Consider the following 20,499-nt stretch of genomic DNA (forward strand, 5'->3'; position numbering starts at 1 on the left):
GCTTCTATTTAAGGTTAAGACCACCTCCAATTGAGGGATAGATCCTTTCTCCTACTCAGGGACATCAATCCAATAATTTCCCCCTCTCTTCTGCATCATATAATCTTCATATCCTACCATCTTATTCTCATCAAAATATAAATATGCTGTGATATATCCCATCTTAAAAAGTAATCTTCTCATGATGGTACATTCTTCTCTAGCTACTAAATCAGTTGTCTTTTGTCAGTAAAACTCCTTGAAAGATAGATCTCCAATTTTTCTCCTCCTGTTCTCTCTTGAACTCTTTCTAAATCACATTTTTGCTCCATCAAAACCATTCATGATGATCACCTTTTCATAGTTATGATGTGTCTGGATTAATTGTTAATACATTAACTATTGCCATCATGCAACATGACGCTGTGCCAAACACTATTAGTACTCAGTTGAGACTCAGGTACCATTGGAAGGCAATGTTTGATGTTTCCTTACTGGGGAAGAATATTATTTTCATCACATATATTTGTATTGGGCCTGAACAACTTGTCTTCATAAAACAGAATTCGAATGGTCTTTCTAAGAATTAGCCTTTTAATTTTTTGTCTGTACAAATATAATAGATTTGTGACTAAGTAATCACTCATTTATAAACTCTTTAATTACTAGCATAGCCAGAAGTAATAGGCCAATTAAAATATTTGGTTAATTTCCTTAATAATAAACATCACTCAGATTCAAGCATTATACACAAAGAAATAGTTATAAATATAAGAAGGAGCATTTAACAGTTTATTTTCTATATATGAAATGTTTTCACAGATATATTCGGTTTTAAGTAATGCTAATGGGTTCTCTTATGTATCTACCTATTATATGTAGATACACAGTTATGAGATCTGGTGACAAAGTTAAGGTAACTTTTTTACATTTGTGTTTTTGTTTTTGTTTTTGTTTTTAAATATCCTATTGGAATGACAAATAGCTTTTGAGATATGAGAAATGGCGAAGTGCTGGCAATTGGAGTTTACGAATGAATTCACAGACAGAGTTCTATTGTCTCTTCTTGTTAGGTTATCGGGGGCCATATGTAACCACTGAGTTCAGTAGCTATGACATGAATATAGTGCCTTTTCTCAGGACGCTCTTGAATGTTTGGTAGGCAAATGCCCGGTTTCTTCAGAATGCAACAGTTTTCTCCCTTTGGAAAAGGTCTTTAGAAGAGTCAGAATTTCATGGCTTGATGTCTTTTTATCCCTCCACATGCCTCATTTTATCTCTTTAAGTTTAGGTAAATAATTCCTGCCTAGCCTTGGCTACATTGTGCCCTTTAAATATGTGTTCGTGGCTTTTTATCCTCCTCACCATTTGTCCAACTTACAATTGTTTAACTCTATTACTATTTCTGCATAAGTAAATGCCACTAGCCCCTTAATCATTCCTGTGGCTTAGATGGTTCAATAATTACCTCATCCTTATTCCAGCAAACGAGAGAGCTGCTATTTTCATGAAGAGAATTTCATGCTGAGGCCAACCCTGGTGCAGAGAGGACTGCATCTGCTGTCTCCCTTCTCACTGGGGCCGGGCTCCGACCTGAATGGAGGGATGGGAAATTGGACAGGTCTACACAAGATAGAAGCATTTCTCTTGGCTTCATGCCTGACAAATTAAAGGAAAAAAAGCAAGGAAAGTAATCAAACATCTTTACTGCATCTGCTAGGATTAGAAGCATTATATGCCACATCTCTTACTTCTCCCAACCATTGGAAATCGGTGGTATTATTTTCATTTTTATGGATGAGGGGAGATGAAATAATTTTTCTAGAGACTTGCACATGGCAGAAGTAGTATTTCAAAGCAGTTCAGGTCTAACTGATACAAGATGTATGTTTTTAGAATTAACCCAGTGGATCTTAGATAATAATAGTATTCAGCATTATATCCCAGTGTCCTCCTAGATTTTTTTAAATTTTTTATTGTTATGTTAATCACCATACATCATTAGTTTTTGATGTAGTGTTCCATGATTCATTGTTTGCGTGTAACACCCAGTGCGCCATGCAGAACGTGCCCTCCTTAATACCCATCACCAGGCTAACCCATCCCCGCACCATCCTACCCTCTAGAACCCTCAGTTTGTTTCTCAGAGTCCATCGTCTCTCATGGTTCATCTCCCCCTCCGACTTACTCCCCTTCATTCTTCCCCTTGTGCTATCTTCTTTTTCTTTTTTCTTAACATATGTTGCATTATTTGCTTCAGAGGTACAGATCTGTGATTCAACAGTCTTGCACAATTCACAGTGCTCACCATAGCATGTACCCTCCCCAGTGTCTATCACCCAGCCACCCCATCCCTCCCACCCCCCGACCACTCCAGCAACCCTCAGTTTGTTCCTGAGATTAAGAATTCCTCATATCAGTGAGGTCATATGATACATGTCTTTCTCTGATTGACTTATTTCACTCAGCATAACACCCTCCAGTTCCATCCACATCGTTGCAAATGGCAAGATCTCGTTCCTTTTGATGGCTGCATAACATTCCATTGTATATATATATATATACCACATCTTCTTTATCCATTCATCTGTCAATGGACATCTTGGCTCTTTCCACAGTTTGGCTATTGTGGACATTGCTGCTATAAACATCGGGGTGCACGTACCCCTTCGGATCCCTACATTTGTATCTTTGGGGTAAATACCCAGTAGTGTAATTGCTGGATCGTATGGTGGCTCTATTTTCAACTGTTTGAGGAACCTCCATACTGTCTTCCAGAGTGGTTGCACCAGCTTGCATTCCCACCGACAGGGTAGGAGGGTTCCCCTTTCTCCACATCCCCGCCAACATCTGTCGTTCCCTGACTTGTTAATTTTAGCCATTCTGACTGGTGTGAGGGGGTATCTCCTTGAGGTTTTGATTTGGATCTCCCTGCTGCCGAGCGATGTGGAGCACTTTTTCATGTGAGCTAACACAATTTTTAATCATTAGAAATCTCCCCGGTATCCAGATGCTCCCATGACTGTTTTCATTTTACTTGCCGGATGGTTTATTGTGGTGTGGTCCGGTGAAACACTCAGAGTATGATGTTAAGCACTTTTTGCAACTTCTACACCAATATGTCAGCCCAAAGGTAAAATTTTCATTTCTGCCTGGGTTTTTCTTTTGCCCCATGACAGTAGTACCAAAGATTACCTCAGCACCATCTCCCTAGGTTCATTAGTTCATAACATAAATATTCCTGCTTGTTCACTTTCCTTAAAAAAGCAAACACAGCACTTTGTGATGTCACAGCTGTTAAACCTTAACCGAAATGTTATCATTGTTGGCTAGCTTCATGCCGCTGTTCCTTGTTTCTGCCCCCTACACCATGCCCACTGTCATCTTCTGAGGCAGGCTCATTGATTTCTTTCCTTAAGAAGTGAATGTAAGGAAATACCCCAAATCTCACCTGTACTGCATCTCTGCACTTCCATCACTATTATTTACCACTATCCCTATACAGCCCAGCCATTCCCACACACCAGTCTGTGGGGCCCTGGGGCAATGGGGAGAGTGTGGGCTCTGGCCCTGGAATCTGCCTTCTACTGGCTGAGCAATTCAGACAAGTCTGTGAATATGCAGAGACCTCCACGCAATGAGCAGCTTGGATAAGATGATCTGGAAGACATCATTTAGCTTCAAATTCCTTTGCTCACTTGTTTAGAGGCCCACATGGGCTCAGCCATAGAAAATCAAGGCAGAGATAGGCTTCTTTGCATAGGTTTGTGCTTACAGCAAAAGGCCCTCTGAAGAGCAGAATCGTCCGCTCACTGCTCTGTTCTCAGCGTCTGTTGCCCTGTTCCCTTGCCCCAGAATCCCATCCCCTCATGCTTCCCCAGTCCCTGTGCCTCCTAACTTACTTTGGACCCATACTTCCTGTTGGCTGTTTACTAAATACAGCCTGAAAACAGCTGGCTAATTATCCCTATATACTATATTTATTCTACCTCATATAATTTACAAAACAATTACAATCTTATCTGTTGCATTTGAGACAATTGCTGCTAAGAGCGTTTTTCTCTTTCTTGCTGTGTGTGTTTGTGTGTAAGAAAGTATGTTGTGTATGTGTGTAAATTAGAAGATAAGCATGAAGAATGCCGTGTGATGCAGATACTACATGAAGCATAAAAGCAGAAAACTTAAGTATGTTCAATTCCAAATTTATATATATTTTAAAAATTGATGTGCTCAGCCTCCTACCCCACCCCCCCCCCTGGTTGTTACCACACTCTGCCTTTAGGCAGATGAATGCTACCATTCTCCTAGATTCACAGATGTGAATATTAAGATAGAAAGAAAAAAGAAGCCTGCTGAAGACTCTAGTAAAAGTCAGTTTAAGGCCTCCTGGTAACTTCTAGAACTCAATTCTTTCAGATACCTGTATTTGATTTACCTTGACAAACCTCATATTCTACAGGGGTTGGCATCTGCAGAGAATTTTTTTTTTTTTACAGCTTTGATACATATGACCCAGTCATACTAGCAACTAAGCTAAAACCCATTTGAAGGGATTAAAGCTTCAGTGAGGAAATACAGAAACAGTGACAAGTCCAGAAAGAAAAGCATAACTAAAATGAATGACCACACACACACACACACACACACACACACACACACACACACAATCATCATCCCCACAACCACGATCTACAACATAAATGAATGTCAAGGTTCCCCTAGGAATTTCAATCTGCATTTTTAAGTTCTGTTAAGTAATATTGAACATATTCCTAAAGAACAGCATCCCATCCCCTAAGTGGCAACATGAATGAATTTAAGGAGAGCAATAAAAAGAAATCGAATGAAAAACTGGAAAATAATCTAGATTGGCAGGATTGGATGGACGAGAAAAATAAAACCATTGGATATTAACCAGTTGGAATTGACAGCAGCAGCCAGCTTTCTTCAGAAGAGAAGGAGAAGCACTAAATAAGGGAGCTTCTCAATTTTAAGAAGTTGAATTAATCAAACATAAGACTAAAGCTATTGATTTGTATCAAAAGTGCTGGTTTTTTGAAAGTAGGCCAAACTGATGTGCTTCTGATCAACGAAGTGGAGCTTCAGAGTCTCAAACACCATGACAGGGTTCAGAACAAGTAAAACATCCTTTGGTAAAAATCTCAGCAAATAGTAATTTTCCTAGTGAAGAAAATATTTACAAGTCAGGAGGATTCCTTTATGCTTCAGGGAGTTGATTATTCTGTGATTATTAGCACTTGCATCAAGGTGATTCCGTTTAAAGAATGCATTACACACAGGTGGTTTGATTAAACATACTGGTCTCATGGCTGTCGTATCAATAGTGGGTGCAAGCATTTTGTTTCATGAGGAAGAATGTGGATGAGCGATATACTGTATATCCTGATATGGGGTTTCAAATGGCAGTTAAGAAACTATATAGCACAGAAAGGAATTTTTGATACCTGTCTATTGGGTTTATTCTTAAGAAATATATGAACCCCTTTCATTCAACTACCTCTGAATTCCATAAAGAAAACTGTGAGTTAAAGTAGTTACTTACCATCAGGCAGCTAAAAAGAGGAAGAACAAAAAGAAAAAATATTGAGAGAGAGAAAAAGAGAGAGAGAGAGAGAAAACCCTAAAATGTAGAAGGTGCAGTCAGCGAGAAGAATTCTTAATGCTGGGACCTTGTATACTCTTGTAGGTATTCCCCTGGCAAAGTGGCTGGATGTGTCTACTCCTCTTTAAGGATCTGTTACTTTGAATAATCTAAAGGGGTTGCTAAGATGATAAACCTGAGACCCTACAATTGTTGCGAGTAAACATAAGGGAACAAATTTCTTAGCTTATCATAAAATTTACCATCATCCACACTGAACCTCACAAAAACTCTAAAACAGACATTATGCCTATTTTTCCTATTTATTTTTTTATTTTTATTTTTATTTAAATTCAGTTAATTAACATATACTGTGTTATTAGTTTCAGGGGTAGAATGTAGTGATTCATCAGTTGCATATAACACCCAGTGCTCATCACATCACATGCCCTCCTTGATGCCCATCACCCAGTTACCCCATCCCCCCACCCCCCTCCCCTCCAGCAACCCTCACTTTGTTTCTTAGAGTTAGGAGTGTCTTATGGTTTGTCTTCCTCTCTGATTTCGTTTTATTTTATTTTTCCCTCCCTTCCCCTATGATCCTCTGCTTTTTCTCTTAAATTCCACATATGAGTGGAATTATATGATAATTGTCGTCTCTGATTGACTTATTTTGCTTAGCATAATACCCTCTAGTTCCATCCACATCATTGCAAATGGCAAGATTTCATTTTTTGATGGCTGAGTAATATTCCATTATGTGTGTGTGTGTGTGTGTGTGTGTGTGTGTGTGTGTGTGTGTGTGTATTCCATATTTTCTTTATCCATTCATCTGTTGATGGACATCTGGGCTCTTCCCATAGTTTGGCTATTTTTCAAGTGAAAAAAGTGGAAATGTATGGATATAGTAATTTTCTTGGATCATATAGTCTGTACACAGGGGTATGTAATAGGATTACAACTCTGTATTTTTGGATTTCTAGTGTGAAGTCTGCTCCCTTATGATACAACTACCGTCTCCCCTGAAGTTTCCTTGATAATGAATAAGAAAAATGTGTAGAGAAACTTCTTTTCAAGTAGGGAAAAAGTTGCAAGTTTTGAGAACATTTTTCCCCAATCTGGGTTGGAAGTCACCCCTTGGGGAGTGGGAGGGAGATGCTAAGAATTATGGTTTTAGTTTATCTGCTCCCACCTCCTCTCTCTCTGACATGCTTCTGTTTAATTATGGGCAATTCCACTCCATCTTTTTAAAAGGATTTTATTCATGTTTATTGTTCATAAAATTTGCAAGACTATAAAATCCAGGAGACAACCTAACAGATTAAGTGTTCCTCTCCAATTTTTGGGAAACACTATAATTCTTCTTTTTGTCCATCTCTAGCTTTCCTTTTTTAAGAAGATGTTTGGTTTTTTTGTTGATTAGAAAATCCTCTCAGTATTTCTCACGCAAGACTACAGTTGAAGGTGTAGAAAATTCCTCACGTGAACACTCAGCAGGTTTATCAAGTGACCTGTAGCTTGAAGATGACGTGTATGTCTAATGCTATCCTGATTTTAAAATAGATATTTTATTGATATGTAACATGTGCATTGAAAAGTGCACATATCACATACAACTTAATGAATTTTCACACATGAATACACTTGCATAAGGAGCACTTGGGTCAAGAGCAGAACAGTGCCCCAGAAATCCCACTCACAGGACTTTCCAATCAATAAACCCTAAAGGTAGGCGCTGTCTTGACTTCCAACACAATATATTAGTTTTGCTGATTTCGAAGCTTTATATAGGAGTGCCTGGGTGGCTCAGTTGGTTATGTGTCTGACTCTAGGTCTTAGCTCAGGTCATGATCTCAGCGGGATCAAGCCCCATGTCGGGCTCTCCACTTAGCAGGGAGTCTGCTTCAGGATTCTCTCTCTCCTTCTACCCCTCTCCCCTGCTTGCTAATAAAATAATACTTGATTTCAGGCACCTGGGTGGATCAGTCAGTTAAACATCCAGGTCTTGATTTTGGCTCAGGTCATGATATCAGGGTCATGAGATAAAGCCCCACGTCAGGTTCTGCACTTGGTGTGGAGCCTGCTTAAGATTCTCTCTCCCTCCCTTTGCTCCTGCCCCTTCCCCCAATTCGTTCTCTCTCTCTCTAAAAAAAAAAAAAAATGGGAGGTGCCCCTGGATGTCTTAGTCAGTTTCACATCTGCCTTTGGCTCAGGTCATGATCGAGCCCCATATTGGGCTCCCTGCTCAGCAGGGAGTCTGTTTCTCCCACTCCCTTTGCCCCTTCCCCCCACTTGTGCTAACTCTCTCTCTCTCAAATAAATAAATAAAATCTTTAGAAAAAGCTTTATATAAATGATATCATCCAACATGTGCATTTTGTATCTGGCTTCTTTTACTTAACAGTGTTTGGAGATTCATTAATGTTATCTCGGAGTTGTTCATCACATCTATAGTGATATCCCCCTTTTTTCCCTAATATTGATATTTTTGCCTTTTGCCTTTTCCCTTTTTTTCTGGAACAGTTTTGTTAAGATATATACTAAGATTTATTCATCTTTTTTTAAAGAAGCCACTTTTGGCTCAGTTTCTTCTATTTTCTATTTTTGTGTTTTATTAAATTCTGTTCTTAATTATTTTCTTCTATTTTCCTTAGATTAAATTTGCTGGGTTTTTGTTTGTTTATTTTTTACTTCTTGAGAGTATAAATTGTAAGCTTACTAATTTTAGGCCTTTAAACATACATTTAATTTTATACTGTAAATTTACCTGTAAGCATTTACCTTTAGCTGCATTACACAAGTTGTGCTGTGCTATGTTTTAATTTGCATTTAGTGATGCACAAGCTGTGTGGGGGGCCAGAGCGGGGAGGGGCAGAGGGAAAGGGAGAGAGATAATCTTATGCAGGCTCCATGCCCAGCGTGGGACCCAATGGGGGGCTTGAACTCATGACCCAGATATCAAGACCTAAGCAGAAATCAAGAAGTCAGATGCTTAACCGACTGAGCCATGCAGGCACCCCTAGTAAAATATTTTCTAATTCCCATTGTGGTGTATTCTTTTAGTCATGATAATTTAGAAGGTTTCATTTAATTTTCAAATATTTAGGGATTGTCTAGTTATCTGTTTTATAAAATAAATCACTAAATTGGTAGGTCAAATCCACTATAATCTGAGAACAAATGAAATATAAAGATCGAAAACACAATTTTTTCCAGTAGCCAAATGCAACACTTTATGCACATCAACTACATTAAGTCCATTAATTGTGCAGTTCGAATTTGTCTTTTAAAAATTGATTTTCCACGCATGTCTCCGCTTTTGTCAGTTACGGAGACAGCAATGTTAAAAATTTCCCATTATGATTATGGATTTTTCTGTATCTCATTTAGATAACTCATATCTCAGTTTTTGCCTTCTTTACAGGTTAATATGAAATGATTGTATCTCCCTGGTAGACATACCCTTTCATCATAATGTCTTGCTTTTGGCTTTAATATTTACTTTGCTTGTTTTTAATGTAACTACATCAGCTTGCTCTGGTTTAGTGTTTGCATAGTGTTATTTTTCATACTTTTAACTTTTCTGTATTCTTATAATTAAAGTGGGTATCTTGTAAGTATGAATTTATGTTTGTTTTGCTTTAGTTTTTGCTTTAAATACACTCTGACAATCTCTGACTTTTAATTAGAATATCGGTCCGTTTACATTTAATGAAATTACTTAACAGTAACATTTAACATTTGTTTTCTATTTGTCCAATCTATTCTATTTTCCTGTTTCTTTGTTTTCTTATATTCTTTTAATATGTCAAGAATATTATTTATTATTCCATTTTCCACCATTATTAACCTGAGGTTTATAAAGCCATTGCAATATATTTTAGTGGTTACCTTGGATATTACCACATTTAATGTTGACTTACAGAGTTTGATACAAGTTTGAATATTTTTCACATTTAATATTAGGGCCTTATTATAGTTTATCATTTAGTCTCTCTAGGGTTTTTGTTTGTTTCTTATTGTCATGCTTTTATTTCTATGTATATATAAAACTCATAAGAAATTATTTTTGTTATGTTATAGACTCAATATTTATTAAAATATTTATCCTTGCTCTTTATTTTTTCCTACATTTTTGTGTTTTCATCCAGGAAACACTTTATTTTCTGGCCTAAACATCTCTTTTATTATTATTATAATGGTTACTATTTTAGTGCAGTCTACTTGTTATTAATTCTGTCAGTTTTGTTTGAGTGAATGTTTCGTTAGTTTGTCTTTGAGTGGTGTTTTAACTGAGTGTACAATTCTTGATTGGAAGGGTTTTTTTCCCATCACATAATGATTCATCCTTTTGTCTTCTGGCTTCCATTATTTCCTACTGAAAATTCCACTGTCATATTACCATTTCTCTGAAGGGCATCTCTACTCACTTTCCTCTGGCTCCTTTTAAGATTTTTCTCACCTTTTATTTCAGTAATTCTATCATGATGTGCTTAGGTGTCACTTTGTTTGTATTTTTCTTGTAGGAGGTTTGCAACATGTTCTGAATCTGGGATATGAGATTTTATGTCAGCTTCAGATTTTTTTTATTATATTCACATATTTCAAATATTTCTTCACTGTTCTCTCACTTGTCTTTCTGCAACTTCAATTACATTTATGTCAGTACTTTTCCTTACGTCTCCCATGTTCTTACTACATTTTCTAGATTTCATGGATTTGTGCTTTAGTTTGGATATTTTGATTTGAGTTAGTTTTCAGTTATTTAGTCCTCTATTCTTTTGTTGTTAAACTCACTGATTTCTTTCTATTATAGTTTTTTTCAATTTTGAAAGTTCCATTTGATTATTTTAGTTCTCTGTTTAGATCTCCATCATGTCTTTTATTTTCTTAAACACATTAATCACAGTACGTCAAAGTCAAAGTCTTTTAACTCTTATCTGGGTGATCTAAACATCTGTTTTTATATTCTGTTTTTCTCTTGGATCTTTTATATTTTTCATAGTTTTGGCAATTTTTGAGTACTGAACATTTTGGATAGAAATCTGTAGAAATTGCCTATGATTTTATCTTCCTTGGAGAGGAGATTCTTTGCATGTGTAAGTAATTAGAGCAGGGGCAAAAACCCCAATTTATTTTAATTTGAAATATATTTGAAGTTGGCTTTCCTGTGTGGGTGCGGGATGGGGTGTGTGTGTGTGTGTGTGTGTGTGTGTGTGTGTGTGTGTGTCTGTGTGTGTGTTAGCTTGTCTATTTCTAGTTTGTTTTTTGGCTAAGGAATATCTTTGTAGGGGTTCCAATTGAAATCCTGGATGTTTACCAAGGGCACTACTCATTGGCATGCTGGAGCTCCAATTTAATCTTCAATTTTGTCTCCAATTTTTGTCTCCAACATTGTGGACTGCCAAAAGCTTTGCTCTGATTTTCAGCCTCTTTTCTTCCTCTACTTCTGAAACAGCAAATTCTTGAGAGAAAGAGTGATGTATAATACTGTGCTCACATCCATATGTTTTCCTTTTCTTTTAGATGTTGGCCCCTTAAGTCCATTGTGTGGGAAACTTTTTAGGACCTTTAATCAAATTTCCTTCTTTTCTCTTTTAAAGTACGTAGCTTTCATATATGGTATGAAAGTTGATCTTAAACTGGTTAGTTGGTCATAACTAGCAGTAAAATTGCTTTCTAAATTTTGAATCCTAGCTCTCAGAGAAACTGGCAATTAGGAAATATTATCTTCTTTTTAAATCACCATATCCTGAATGTAGAAAGAAAATCAGTATCTTGACAAAAATTGAGAGAGATTTTATGATTTATAGGTATGATCAAGTCAGGAGTTCCAAATTTTTTTGGAAGTCATTTAGAAGAAAATGTTGGAAGAAAATTCTTGACCAGCTTTTGATTTGATTTTTTTTAAAGATTTTATTTATTCATTTGACAGAGAGAGACACAGTGAGAGAGGGAATACAAGCAGGGGGAGTGGGAGAGGGAGAAGCAGGCTTCCCGCGGAGCAGGGAGCCCGATGCGGGGCTTGATCCCAGGACCCTGGGATCATGACCCAAGCCAAAGGCAGATGCTTAACAACTGAGCCACTCAGGCACCCCTTGATTTGATTTTTTTAAACATGACTGACTAAAATTTATTTTCAGTTCTAATTTCTAATAAAATCTGGGACAAAGATGGATATTTTTGTCAATAATTGTTTCTAGATGTACATCTTTTGTATATTGTATGTGCCATGCTATTATACTGCTAATACTGCCAGATGGAATTATTTTAAGGCTTTTGTGTTCTATTGTAAAAATTGAGTTATTCTTTCATTCTCCAAATTCATTCCCCGACAGTTGCTAACAGCAACAAAATTGTAGATTACCCAACCACCTTCCCGAATGTTAAAAAACACATGGGTTTACCTCGCAAAGGGTAATAAAAAGATTTGCGTGTATCCTATTTTTGGCTTAGCTCTTAAAGTCTACAAGAAAGATGAAATGGCGAATTCCATGCTCCAGGCTGCTATAAATAGTCTGCAACAGCTTTATTCTTACTAACAAATACTCCGGAGAGGCTGGGATAGACTTGACAAGAAATCAGAGTGCTTCAATGAATTCTGTGGCACAATTTGATGCTGGTGTTAGTAGAGGCCCCATCCCGAACTTCCCTGGTCTTGAAGAGTTCCTTCAGCTTAGAGTTGTGTACTTCAGAATAAATGACTCGGTCATTCTAACCTTTAGTCCTCATTTGTCAGATGCGTTAATGTAATTGTGTCTATTTTGCTTGCCTCATGAGTAAGACTCAAATGAGATAATGCACATGAGAGTGCTTTGTAAATTACCAAACTTCATGCACATAGTGAGGGCCAAACCTTGGACCTGGTGAGAACATTCAACATATCTATTTGATCAGAGCCCTTGTCTTCTATACACATAACGACACATCTCCCAGCAGATCATCTTTCTAATTTCATTCTTAAGAACATTAATAGAAATCAGTTTGAAAATCTGGACTTGGAAGAAAAGGTAAAGTTGCTGATTATTTACTTCCTAATTTTTTATCTTTATTTGAGCTATAGTGTCTCTTCTATGTCTTGCCTAGAAGAAATTTTAAAAGTCATCCAGTTCAATCATCTTATTTTATAGCTAAGGTAACACACAAGTACCTCAACATGTGAATTCCCATATTATGGCCTCATGGTTAGTCATAGCCAGAGCCAGATAAGAAAGAATTCTCCTAATTCATTGTGTTGATGTACTATGGATATGATACAGCATTGCAATATTTCAGATATAACACACAGGGATCCACACATGTGTCTGCCCGTGTGTACCCACATACACACAGGAAAAATAGTAACTTTCCTCAAGCTTTGAGAAAGGATCTGACTTCATTTCTCATCTCTTTCTCTACTTCAAAGTGGATTTCTTTTCTTCATATACCCCTCTGGTAAGCCAGTATTATCTTCTGTTTGGAATCTTTTGTTGCCTCATCACTCCATGAGGAAATCTGACTATTAGAACCCAATGTTTGTGGGTTCTAATAGTGAATGTGAATGGTGCCCATACAATTGTTGAGGAACAGTATAATGCCTGGAGAGTGATGCTAGATGAGCAGAGGTGAAATGCATGGGATGTTGAAAATGCAAAGGGAGCTCTGGAATGTAGGCAAGTATGAAAAGAAAAGACACAACCCTTCAGTGTCAGTGATAGGTTTAAATTTTGTATGGGGTGTGGAAGGAGGACTGATTTAGAAAATAGAAGGCAAAAGATGTAGATGAAACTGACCTGGTGACATGAACTCAAAATGATAAAATTGTTCAGGGGGCATTATTGTTCCGCCTCAATAGCAAACAAGCATTTTCTGGCTGGCTAGCATCCTTTGAAAATGGGTATGATACCCTTACGGAACAGAGCAGTATTTGGGAGTATGAGAACCCATAAGTATATCTTCATGCAGCATCAATTTTAGTTATGGTAAGTAATTTAAACTACTTTATAACAAATAAAAACTGATTATTGACTAGAATAAACATTTCAAAATTCAAATTTCAAAAAATTTGGGTAGAATCAAGATTCCAAAGGAACTCCTCCTAACCAGGTGCTATTTGGGACTACATCCCTCAGATTCACCAGTGAACATGACCACTTACCTTCCTCTACCACTGAAAGTATTTAAGTAAAAATATTTGAGAATCCCTGGAGCATTTGTGGTGTAAAATATGCCTAAAGGTACCTCAGATAGTTCTCACAAATTCCTCCCTACACATTTTGGCCATTTGACAATCAGACATCAGATGTTGCCCTTTCTAATTCCTAATATGAAGTATAGAAAGTTGATTCTTTGCATACTGATGCCATTCTTACCTTCTACGTTTTCATTTGCTGAAGTGACATCTCTTGGACAGCTGTGTGTGTATCTTAGTGCCCCTTTTAATGAGAGTAATTATTTTTCATGTGCCTTTAAAAGGTTTCACATATTTGAATGATTCTTTGCCTGATGTGAAAGAACGTGTGATATTCATGTCCAGGATAAGAACAAGGCATTTGTACTCTGCAAAACCAACTCTGAATGAATGAAGAGGGGAAGGAAATAAAGGGGGAAGCGGAAAAGTGCATAAAGCCTTTCACCTGATAGAATTATGTCCTGAAATTGATGACCTTCACTTTGTAAAGGATTCAAGGCATTTGAAAGGAAATGAAATTATCAGACTTTGAAAATCATTGACAATCCAATGAATTCTTTAAAAATATGACTTAATATACGTCAGAAAAAGTAAAATGATCCTTCCCAAGCAGTCATTAAGAGATTAACGGTGTGTAAGATCTCTGAAGTGTGTACCCACATTAAATTTCTGAAAAAAGGAAGTATGGTTAGACCCTAATCTAGGAAAGGAAATCCAGAGATAAATATTAATATTAACTGAGTCTCTAAAGTTGAAATATCAAAGATATATTTAAAAAATAATTTATTTTCAAAGTCCCAGGTTTAATGATTTGAAAAAATGTTCTACGCTGGATAAATTAATATTCTTTATATGGCCCTTAAATGGGTAACAAAAGAAGTCTTATCTATTTTACATTGTTATCTCAGGTTACAGTAGAATTAATATGTTTTTTTCTTTTTCCACAAGAGGCTCTCAATGATGCAAATGCAAATTCTGCCAGAAGGGCAAAATTAAAAGTGCAAATATATTTGAGTCTCCATGACTGCTCCCATTGTTGCGGAGTAGAATCCCTCCACGTCTTCCTTCTTTTTAATCTTTCTTTTTAAAGATTTTATTTATTTATTTGACAGAGAGAGAGACAGCGAGAGAGGGAACACAAGCAGGGGGAATGGGAGAGGGAAAAGCAGGCTTCCCGCCGAGCAGGGAGCCCGACGCCAGGCTCAATCCCAGGACACTGGGAGCATGACCTGAGCCAAAGGCAGACGCCTAACGACTGAGCCACCCAGGCGCGACTTTTTTTAAAATCTTAAAGTGAGAAAATTTATTAAATATCCAAAATCATTGTAGGAAGTTTGAGAAGCTCAGTTTCCCAACCAACACCCACTCTAAGGTAATTAATGAAGAGTCTGTTAACAGGTATGTGGCAAGCAGTTTAATGTGTTATAGAGAGCATCCCGGCACAAGCAGTGAGAGTGAACATTCCCTACTTTATACACACCGAGTAGCCCTGGGTGTGGGGCAGGATCTTCTGATCCTGCTTCCTTGTACTTCAGACAAAGATGTGTCTCAGTTCCTCTGAAAGTTGGGGGGTTCACTGCAGTAATACATAACTCCCTAAGATTCTGTCCACTGTGACTATTTTATAAACGTAAGGGCCATGCGGGTGGTGTTCCTTCAATAGCAGTACTGGTTATGGAATACGGAATACGGAATAATCACACAAAAGCAAGTTTAACGGTTTACTTTCGTGTGCAACACAACCATTTTAATTTTTTAATATTGTCTTCCATATTTGTACATTATTTTAATCATCCTGTGGATACAATCCAATCTTAGCTGGAGAGAGTAAATCTCCATTGAGTTAAGATGTATGAAAACACCTGTAAAATGCTCCAGGGCCATTCCAAATGCAAAGGAAGCCAAAGCCTGTTTTTATTAACACTCTTTCTTAATTATTTTTCCATATTTCTACAAGGGGGAAAGTGATTTTTAAAAGGGCAGGAAAGGTAGAGGGAGGCTGTGGTAGCCAATGAAAGTGCTTATAGGAAAACAATGAATCATGGAACACTACATCAAAAACTAATGATGTAATGTATGGTGATTAAGTAACACAATAAAATTAAATTATATTTAAAAAAAGAAAGAAAGTGCTTCACAAACACAGAGGGCCTACCTATGTGATGCTTCAAGGGGTCAAAGATGTAGTTCTTCCCTTGAGATGCTAACAGTCTGGTGCAAGGGTAATCACTTAGTATTGCTACTGTAACAAATTAGCACAAATGCAGTGGCTTAAAACAATACACATTTATTATATGATTCTGTAAGTTAGAATTCTGACATGGGTTTCACGGGGCTAAAATCCAGGTGTCAGTAGGGCTGCATTCTTCTCTGGAGGCTCTAGAGCAGAATCCATTTCCTTGCCTTTTCCAACGTCTAGGGGCCATGTGGGTTCCTTGGCACGTGGCTGTTCCTCCATCCTCAAAGTCGGCAACGTTGCATCTGCCCTATAATTATTCCATAATCATATCTTCCTTTCACTCTTCTCATAAAGACCCTTGTAATTACCCTGGATCCACCCAAATTATCCAGGATAATCTCACCACGGTAAGGGTTTTACCTTAACGCTTTATGCAAAGGCCCTTTTGCCAAGACCATCCCATGAGCAGATAATCACAACGCAACACAGTCAATGCAACATCAGCACTTGAATAAGGCACTGTGAGAGCATAAGGCAAGCTGACTTGGGGGCAGAGGTCAGGAAACACCTGCAGAAGCAGGTATTGGATGGAGAGGTGATGACAGTGCACAGGAAATAGCCATTGGAAAGGATGCAGAGGCCAGTTTTAACCAGCAGGCAGCCCGTGCAGAGAGCAAGCTGCTGTTAGAATTCATCCTATTGTTTCTGCCTCCTCCATACCTCTGACATCTGTGCATTTGTCACCATCCCACCGCTGTCACTTGAGAAGAAGATCACCTGTGGCATGGTCACAGGGATGGTATTTTAACTGCCTGCCTCACGTCCAACAGTCTGTGACCAGAGCAATACTTTAAGCGTCTCCACGGGATCTTGTCACTTGCCTGCTTTAATTTATTGACGTACGTAATCTCAGGATAGAATTCATTTTTGACATAAGATTTGGATACTTATCCACCATTTAAGCCTCATTTCTTGATTTTTGCTCCTTACTCCTTTAAAATGATGTATGGGTTTCATGTAACATCCTGTGATGTTGGTTGGTCAAGTATGTTTATGTCCACTTCACAGAGAGATTTGGGAGGCTGTGGCTTATGATTTAACCAGACAGACGACACCGGCTGACCCCCAGGGTTCTTCCCACTGCACAGTGGTAAGGTCGGTGTACTTTCAAACTGCAGATTTTGTTCCTGGAGATTCTGGGAATTTGGGGACAAAGTACCTCATTGTTTTCTGCAAATTCATTTTCCCTTAAACCAGGTAACACTGGGATTGGGGTATTTTGGGGGCATGGTAGTGAGTCATAACAAGTTTAATTCCTTTTACTTCACGTGTTCAATGGCCCACGTAATTGCAAAGCATAAACACTTCCTCTCTGCTGTTAAGAGAATTATCAAGTTAAGAATGTCTTGATCTTAATTAGTTTTTACTGAGCCTTTTCTGATGCCCAAATAATGTATGTGGCTAAATGGTAAGCAATTAGGGTGAAGATCATTTTCCTTTGTTTCTAAAACACTTTTTGAAGAATGTACGAAGAGAACTTATATGGAAATCTTCATCTCAAAAGTCTCTCTGTAATACATGGCATTTTTCCTTAGGGGGAAATGATGACTTTGAATAAGGAATATATTTTTAAAAACAGCAAATAAATCTAAAACAGAAGCTGTTTTTTTGCATCTTTGTATTGACAGCGAGTTGTCCATTTCCTTATTTCTCTTCCCTGCTCTGAAAACTCTAGATATCTTAAAACTTAGGCATTGATACTCTTAACAATGATACCATAAGTCCTATCAAATAATTGGATGACTTCTCTTTGTCCCTGGCTCAGTCTCTGCTTGTGACATACACGATCTCGTGCTCTGTGCTTATATGTAAAGCTTTATTCTGCGTTTTCTTCCCCATCTCTCACGTACCCCATCAGAAGTCTAGATGAGAAGATAGCTCTGTGACTGGCATGGAATAAATGGAAACTTTATAATTATTTACTACTACATCCAGCAGCTTTGCAAACAGGAATCAAAACCTAGATTTACAACGCGTACTATGCGAACATTGTCAAATTCCTTACCTGGTTAACTCACAAATTACACATATGTGTTTAAGTAAATAAAATTAAGGTAATAACAATTGATTTGTATGGTTTTCTCAGGGTCATGTTAAGTAATGTTTACAGAATTCTGAGTATTGTGCTTGACACATATACTGTCTCAAGTGATGGTTATCATTATTATAGTTACTGCCATTACCAATGCTCCTACTATTTCCTATTGGAATATACAGAGCGGAACATGAGGGCCATTCCCTCCGTGTGGGAAGCATGGGAAGGTAGGAATGCATCTTGATATCTCTAGGAATGAGGGTGCTTTTTGGAAAGAGCCAGCTCTGAAAAGTTCCCCTGGGATGCTCCTATTTGAATGCTGGGAGACAAGGGACCATTTGGGGAGCATCTAGAATCAGGTGACTTTTTACACCTATGAGGAGAGGGATGGGCAAGGGCATTGTGAGGGTCCAAGCATCTAGAGCATGGTGACTGGTGGGGCTCCTGTAGGGGAAGAGGTGCAGAGCAGAGGGTAGAGGGTCTCTCTACAAACTACCATCTCTCTGTATTACTGTTTCCAATTTCACCAAAGATTTGGATATTAGATATTCCAATTGAAATTCCTAAAAAAGGAACAATGACAATAAATGGCAGAAGAGGAGGAAAATTTAACCCCATTTACCCTCTTCTAAGTGCCAGCTACAGTTCTCAAACCTGTGTGTGTGTGTGTGTGTGTGTGTGTGTGTGTGTGTGTGTATACACCTGATGTCATTAGTGGTCCTACCTAGATGGGTAGACGTTATCTTACTTGTGTTCATACAGATGAGAAAACGGGATTTGAAAGGTTAAGCACCTACCCAGCTCACCAATCTGGAAAGAGAGTAACTGGCTCCACCTTTGTCCCAAATCCCATCCTATCTGGAGTCAGTCCTGCAGATGTCTGAGCACAGGGCTGGCGGAAGCACGTGCACCAATCCGGCTGCATGTTTTGCTGTGCATGGCATCACCAGGGTAGTTCTAGGGTTCCCAGTGATCTTGTCTGCTTTCATGAATGTACAGAGGCATAAATTCTCTTCGCGGACTGGGAAACATTTTGTTCCAGTATGCAGGCTGTGTGGGAGTAGAGAATTGTTACAACCCATATTGTTATAAACTATTTTATGCTGTCCTCTCTGAGATTTGAGGGTTCCTTTTTTAGTCCCAATTTTATTTAAAGCTTTGTCTTTCTGGGATGACCTTATGAACCACAGACCTCATTTTAATGGAAGGACTTAAATGAACAGCATTCACCAAACGGCTCTCCCTGGTACACTGCATAGCAAAGCAGACAAAGCTTTCATAAAGGAGTCCTGAGAAGTCGGAATTAGTCTGTTTCACATGATCAGTGTTTTCTCAGGTGAGCCAGGAAATGCTTTTTGCAAATGAAACTTACTGGTATTCCACAGACCCGAACTGATGAGGAAAGAAACAAGAATGCCAAACCCCCTCCCAAGAAAGGCTCTGAAATCTACACATAAGCACTTCTTACCTTGTGTTCAGGCCTTGGCATGAGTCAAGATTTGTATCAGAAGTTAACTGGAATGTTTTTCCCTATAGAGAAACTATGTTTTGTTTTGTCTAAATAAATTGAGTTTTAAAACTCAACAAAGATGGTTTCATAAAATATCCAGGAAATATCAAGGAAATAAAGACTGTTTCCCCACTGAGAGGATAAGAGATCATTTCATAACAGGGCCTATCCAGGAGCAGCCTTGATACAGGGTACTATGTTGACAGGTGTAGAGGAAAAGGAACTAGTGTGAATATATATGTGTATGATAAATATATCGATGTGAAGGATAACAGCTCCACAAAGTAAAGGCTCTTTCAAAGCCCAACACATGTCAGATTTAGAGTCAATGCCATCCCTTACGAACTGAGCAATAATAGGACAATGAGGTATGTTCTCAGATTCAAATTTTCTTCATATATTCCATGGGTAATGCAATCTGGTTAAGATTGAAATAGCTTGCATTAAAATTTCTAGGTCAAATAAGCATATAGTAAAGCTTTATCCCCCTTTCATCAATGAAACATCACCTTGATACTTTACTTTTGATCAGTGGTTTGCTATTTGTTTCCCAACATGGAAATGGAGTAATTTCTCCAAATGTTGTTTTGTAAACATCTTTGGTTGTGTCTTTTCTCTTTATTTCTGCATCCCATGATTAAATTTGGGGGCATAGAATAATTCTATAACTCTTTTAAGCTTTAAACTCCAGAAAATACGCATTACAGTCCTGATGTTGTGACACAAAATTTACAAATTTGTGACACAAATTCATTTCTTCAAATATGTTAGTACATGAATAAAGATGATAGCTACCCAGGGAGGTGGAAACCGCAGCCCAGATTTTTCTCATCTGTTTTTACACGAAATCTGTCTTCCCAATAAATGATAGTTAAACTTTGTTTTTAATTGATACTCCCTTTGAGGCTTTCTCATGATTATACATAAGTAAGTAGAAATATATCTTTTGAGAAGTATTTTTTGT

The 20,499-nt window shown here is 37.8% G+C and overlaps 1 protein-coding gene across 7 annotated transcripts in view; it reads left to right on the plus strand.

Annotated features, from left to right (window-relative positions):
• Positions 1-20,499, plus strand: part of FGF14 (fibroblast growth factor 14) — a 610,229-nt gene that overhangs the window by 437,941 nt on the left and 151,789 nt on the right. The window contains exon 1 of one of the 7 annotated variants that reach the window (XM_027591060.2): positions 16,705-16,829. The exons of the other annotated variants lie outside the window; for them this stretch is intronic. The gene's annotated coding sequence lies outside the window, so the exon portion shown is untranslated. Of the gene's footprint in view, positions 1-16,704; positions 16,830-20,499 lie in introns of those variants that run through there. 7 annotated transcript variants of the gene reach the window in all.

This window comes from Zalophus californianus, chromosome 3, assembly GCF_009762305.2.
Source record: "Zalophus californianus isolate mZalCal1 chromosome 3, mZalCal1.pri.v2, whole genome shotgun sequence".
NCBI lineage: Eukaryota > Metazoa > Chordata > Mammalia > Carnivora > Otariidae > Zalophus > Zalophus californianus.